The sequence below is a fragment of the Pararge aegeria genome, chromosome 5 (assembly GCF_905163445.1).
Source record: "Pararge aegeria chromosome 5, ilParAegt1.1, whole genome shotgun sequence".
NCBI lineage: Eukaryota > Metazoa > Arthropoda > Insecta > Lepidoptera > Nymphalidae > Pararge > Pararge aegeria.
The window spans coordinates 5,495,186-5,501,185 of record NC_053184.1 but is presented as its reverse complement, the minus strand read 5'-3'; positions in this window follow the sequence as shown (position 1 = coordinate 5,501,185).

The window sequence follows — 6,000 nt, the reverse complement described above, 5'->3', positions numbered from 1 at the left end:
TTTTGAGTAGATAAAGCATAATTTTATTTGTTATTAGTCAAATTAGTAAATTGCTATCGAAAGGTTTCAGCTGGCGCTACTGTAGCGCTCCAACAAAGCATTTTAAATTGCCTGACATTGTGATCGATAGCAGTTCAACTAGCGGATGACAGGTCTAGAGTAGTTACCTGTACTGTGAGTGCAAAGTGACATCAAATTGCCGGAAAACTTGAAAGACGCTCAAGAGAATTAACAAATATAAGAGAATTTCTAACTGTTGATGTATTTGCCCGACTGTCAAAAATAGCAGTATAATGTTTTTACGTCTTACGTGATTTTTTTTTTCTTATACCAACCAAAACAAAATTATAATATTACTTATAAACTACGCCATCCTTAGAAACCAAACAGTTTATGTAAGGATACCGAATTATATGTATAAATAAATATATTATATACCTACTACGACGATGCACACATCGCCATCTAGTCCCAAAGAAAGTGTAGCTTATGTTACGGGTACTAAGATGACTGATCAATATTTTTATAAATAATGTACATAAATCGTTTGAATTACTCGTGTTTCGAATTACTCGTACTCGTTTGAATTCGGACCTGAACTTAATTAGTTCATGGAGTAAATCGAGTGGGTTGTCCATAAATGCTAGTAAATCCCAGGTCATCTTAATCGGCAGCCGGCAGCAAATCTCTAAAGTTAGCTTCTCGTCTCTTCCTTCTGTAGTCTTTGATGGCGCTATACTTGAGTTCAGCAGTTCTGTTAAAAACTTGGGTATTATCATGGATAATACGCTCTCGTGGGGTCCTCAAATATCCGAGCTTAGTCGCAAGATCTACGCTGTAATTGGTAGGCTTAAAAGGTGGAAATACTTTTTACCTATTCGTACCAAAATTTGTCTGGCCCACTCTCTTTTACTTCCTATAGTGGACTACGCAGACACGTGTTATTCTGATATACCCCAGTACCTTCTTAATAAACTTGAGCGGCTCCAAAATCTAATCATAAGTTTTATCTGTGGGCTTAAGAAATTTGACCAAATTACTCATTACCGTCAGCAACTCAAGTGGGTAACTGTTAATGATAGGCGAAATATCCATATTCTTACTTTACTTTATTCTCTTCTATATAGTCCTATCTCTCCGCTTTACCTTAAAGAGCGTTTTTCCTTCTCTCAGCATCTTGTCAGTCTCCGGTCAGCGAATGACAACAAGCTTGAGATTCCCTTATCTCGCTCTCAGCGCTATAACGAGTCATTCACTGTTAAAGCTGTAACACTGTGGAACTCGCTCCCCTGGGAAATACGTCATTCCGAAACCATTCACCTGTTTAAACATCGCTTAAAGAATTATTACTTATCTATGTAATTGAGTAGTATGTAAGTTTATAATAGCATAAATATATATCACATATATCTATCATAGTATATATAAATTTATGTTGGTATTTGTGTAGTTAATATGTAAATGTAGTATGTATGTTCATGTAAGTTTATATTACATTTCTTTTTTTTTTTTTGTTTTTTTTGTAACTTACTTTATGCACCATCCATTTTCCACTCTTTTATCGGCTTCGTACGCTCAGGTTGCCTTTAAAAGATCACTTTTAGTGATAAGGCCGCCTTTGCACCCTAGCACTAAGTACTATTACTGTTTTCCTTGTATTTTCCTTTTTTTGTTGTGTTGCAATAAAGTTTTTCTATTCTATTCTATTCTATAAATAATTATAATATGCATGCGAGTATACACCCAGACACTGGAAAACATTCATGTACATCACACAAACATTTACCCATTGTAATATGTATGTAGGTATGTAAGTTTCCACCGTAACTTCTAAACCCCTGTACTGATTAAGATGGATGTGGTATCGTTAGAATCCTCCTTACATAGTCCCGAGTGATACCTACTATAACTTAACTTTTTTTTTGTACATTATTAATCAAGTCATTTTACACTATATTTTAATATAGATGGTCAAATGTGAAAATTCAAGCGAGTTTGGATGATTATAGTAATTTTTTTAGGAGACTAGTTTTTTTACGTTAATCCGTGAAAGAAGAAGAAAGAAAAATTTTTTTTAATGCTCTTTCGCTTCACACTTGTCTGTCTATACGCATTCTAGAAAGCTCTGTTCACGCCATAAAACAGATTAAATAAAACCCTGTGGCAGATTAAAATAGAACGGTTCTGAAATGGCTCATTTAATAGCATTGTGCTTAATGTTCTGGACATTTTGATAATATTATTACGCCTAGCGTCCATAAAAATGACGTAGCTTCATTTAAAATGTAATTTTATTCAATTATTTATCTTTAATTAATTGCATATTATTAAATACTGCTATTAGTAATTTTATATTAATAGTACGACTGATATAGTTTTGAAATTCGATCAAACTTTAATCGATATTACTACTGTCGATGTAAATGGCATGCATGTGGTCTACCATGCTTACGGACAGTGGCGTGCATAGAGGGTATGTCCAGGGTATGCAGATGATATAAAATGAACAAGATCTCCAGTACGAGTTACAAATACTTAAGGGTAGGCTTGCTATAACTCTTACATTGCCTATCCTTAAGTTTTTTATAACTCGTACTGGAGTTTTTCCTAATTTTTCATCATTCAGTAGATAATCTGCATACCCTGTGTATACCCTCTATGCACGCCACTGCTTACGGATCAGATCGTGTCAGGACATTTTTTTCGGTATTGCACCTGACTGTTTATAAAATGCAACAACACAGGCGCAGTGGTGAATGGAATGAATATTGTAAATTATATTATTAAATACTGCTATTAGTAATTTTATATTAGTAGTACGACTGATACAGCTGTGAAATTCGATCTAACTGCCTTTAATCGATGTTACTACTGTCGCTGTAAATGGCATGCATGGGGTCTACCATGCTTACGGACAGTGGCGTGCATAGAGGGTAATGGGTGAATGGTTGGGTCTTATGAATTCTGAATTTTCTCTGATGTGGTCTGGTGGAAGGCTTTAGCCGTGGCTACTGGCTAGTTACCACTCTATCAACAATGATATACCGCCAAGTGACTTAGCGTTCCGGTACTCATCATCACTTCAACCGATTGAAGTCCACTGCTGGCCATAGGTCTTTTGTAGAGAGTTCCAAAATCCACGGTCTTGGGCCGCTTGTTTCCAGCGGCTCCCAGTGACTCGTTTGATGTTGTCTGTCCACCTCGTTGGGGGCCGACCAACACTACGTTTACCTGTGCGGGGTGGCCATTCCAACAGCATTTATAAAGATCTTCGTCAATAGCTTCTAAACGAATTGTCCGAATTAGATGCTTTGTCTAATTTAGGATAATAATTTTGGCAGGTGCATGTGCGTCAAGTTGTGATTACTGTATGTGTAATACGGATAGTGTCGTATCTCCACCATTTATTTTATTTTAGCCATTTAATTAAATTAAGACCAACCTATAGAAAATCTGTTTTGAAATAGGATAAATTAATATTTAAAAATCTTATCTAATTGTGTGAAATTATTTATCACGCAATTATTTGTGACATACATAACAAATAATTTTACTTTTAAAATAATTAGAAGCGCCATTCAACAGCGTTCCGGTACTATGGCGTAGAAATCGGTAAGGGTTTAATTTAACTGCTATAACTCAAACAAGTTAGCCAGCTACAATCTGAGACTGCAGGCAAGGACTATCGTTTTTTTTTTTTTTTCTAATTGTATGTGCAATAAAAGACTTTTTCTTCTTCTAGTAAATTGCTAACGAAAGGTTTCAGCTGGTATACTCTAGCGTTCTAGCAAAGCCTTTTAAATTGTCTTACGTTATGATCGATAGCAGTTCAACTAGCGAATGACAGGTCTAGAGTAGCTAGCTGTACTGTAAGTGTTGTGAAATAAAAAAGAAAAATTGTGATTAGATTAATAAAAAGGTATGACCAAACTTTTTACGTGTTAATACACGTAAAAAGTTGGGTTAGTAATCACAAGGAATCACCATGTACAAATATTAAATCAAAAGAAGCATGTTTATTTTTCCATACAAACTAAGTCAACATTTTAACATTTTAACTTATGACAATCCTATTGATGATGAAAAACCTACTCGCGCATAGTACCTTCGCTACGCAACGCGTAACTTTCCAATAGATAAAATAAGTGACAGGAGTCATTTGATTTTAATTTTGCATGCGATGTTCGGGTTGTATCTGATTTTTTTCAGTTCAACAACTCAAAAACAGCGTTTCGGTTGCACAAAATGTTGTTGTTGTTTTGTTGTTTTCCTACCTACTTCCCTCCCTTTTATACACAAGTATATTATATACGTATACCCTCACTTACTTCCCTCCCTTTTATACACAAGTATATTATATACGTATACCAAAAATACACTAACGAGTTTTTTTTTATCACAGACACTACAATTATGTATTTTTTTTATACTGGACAGACTTGCGCTTGACAATTATCATGCCTGATGTAAAGCAATGATGCGGTCTAAGTTGGGGGCGCTTGCCTAGAAAATGCTTATTCACTCTTGCCTTTAACACCGAAACCGGAAGAGCGTTCCAAACCTTAGCAGTCCGTATCAGAAACGTAGATAAAAAGCGCTTCGTGCGCGTTGCCTGTATGTCAACCACATAAGGAGGCCACCGTTCACGGCGTCTCGCTGTTCTGTGGAAGAATGGTGCCGGAGGAACAAGATTATGAAGTTCTTGAGCACACTTGCCAAAGCATATCCTGTAAAAAACTGCCAGGCAGGCAACAATAAGTCGGTGCTGTAAGCTGTGTAGTTTCGCCCGAGTAAGGGCTTCGTTGCCGATGATTCTTCTGGCGCGACAATCGGCTTCAGGCATTCATTTCCTCATAAATGTATCGATACACATTTTGCCTTTGTTAGTAGGTGTTTTCTTTTTGTTGCGAGTCCACTCGTCGCGTCGTCTATTTAATCCTAAATGTCCATTACAAAGATGGTAATTAGGATAAAGAGCACACAATAAACATAAAAGCCCGGCAGTACCTATTTTCCCCACCGGATGGTTTTAAAGCGTTGGTTTCAATTTTCGCTAATAGCTTTTCATCGCTCTCATTTCGTAGGTATCCGTAGTAAAAGGCTTTTAGGCTGATCAATGCAGAGCCTCTATAGCAGACTGTCGATAGGCAAAGAGTGAAGAATTAAAACCTTAATAAAGATGCAGCTTTTGGACATCAACGCTTACCTTTTCGATTAAGGTGTATAGGAGATTTTTGTGACAGAGCTCGACCGGTGAAGAACTACCGTATGCTTACTTCGGTGTAGAATAGCGGAAGAAATTTTGTAAGGTACACTTATTAGAAGAAACATGCAGCCGAAGACGCAGAGAACCGCTAGACAAAATATAAATGTAATGTATGTAATTGTAGATTGTTTTTTATAACACTACAAGTTAGCCCTTGACTGCAATCTCACCTGGGGGTTAGTAAGGGAGTATGGTAGCAAATCGCTTAGCGGCACGTCGGCAGGAAAAACTTGATTGAACAAAAACCTTTAACTCGTAAAGTACATTGCATTGTGTGTACATAATAGCTCATTGTAAAAACTTCTTGCTTTCGTGTAAAATTTGGATGTTGAAGTCCACGAACATCACAAGCGTTATCATAATTTCATAAACTTTGTAAATTTATATTTGTTGAGGTGGCCCCGATATTTGAATCGCTATTTCTCGCTTTAAGCTTTCATTACTGTTGGTTTTAAAACTTTTTTTTTGGGAGGAACACATCGAAAACGAAAACATTTAAGGAAACTTCATACTTACCTACCATCATATTTACCGATATTTCGCGGGACTTTCTTTCTAAAGAAAGTTAGGAATATCGCACGTTTAATTTAAATTTACGTCCGTTACGTTACGTTTGAAGGGTGAAAATAACGATTAGGAATAAAAATGTTTTGGTTTCGCTTAGCAAAGAACTTGTGAAAGTATAAACTAGTTTGTCACAGTATTTTAAATAGCAGTTACTTTACGGAGATGTG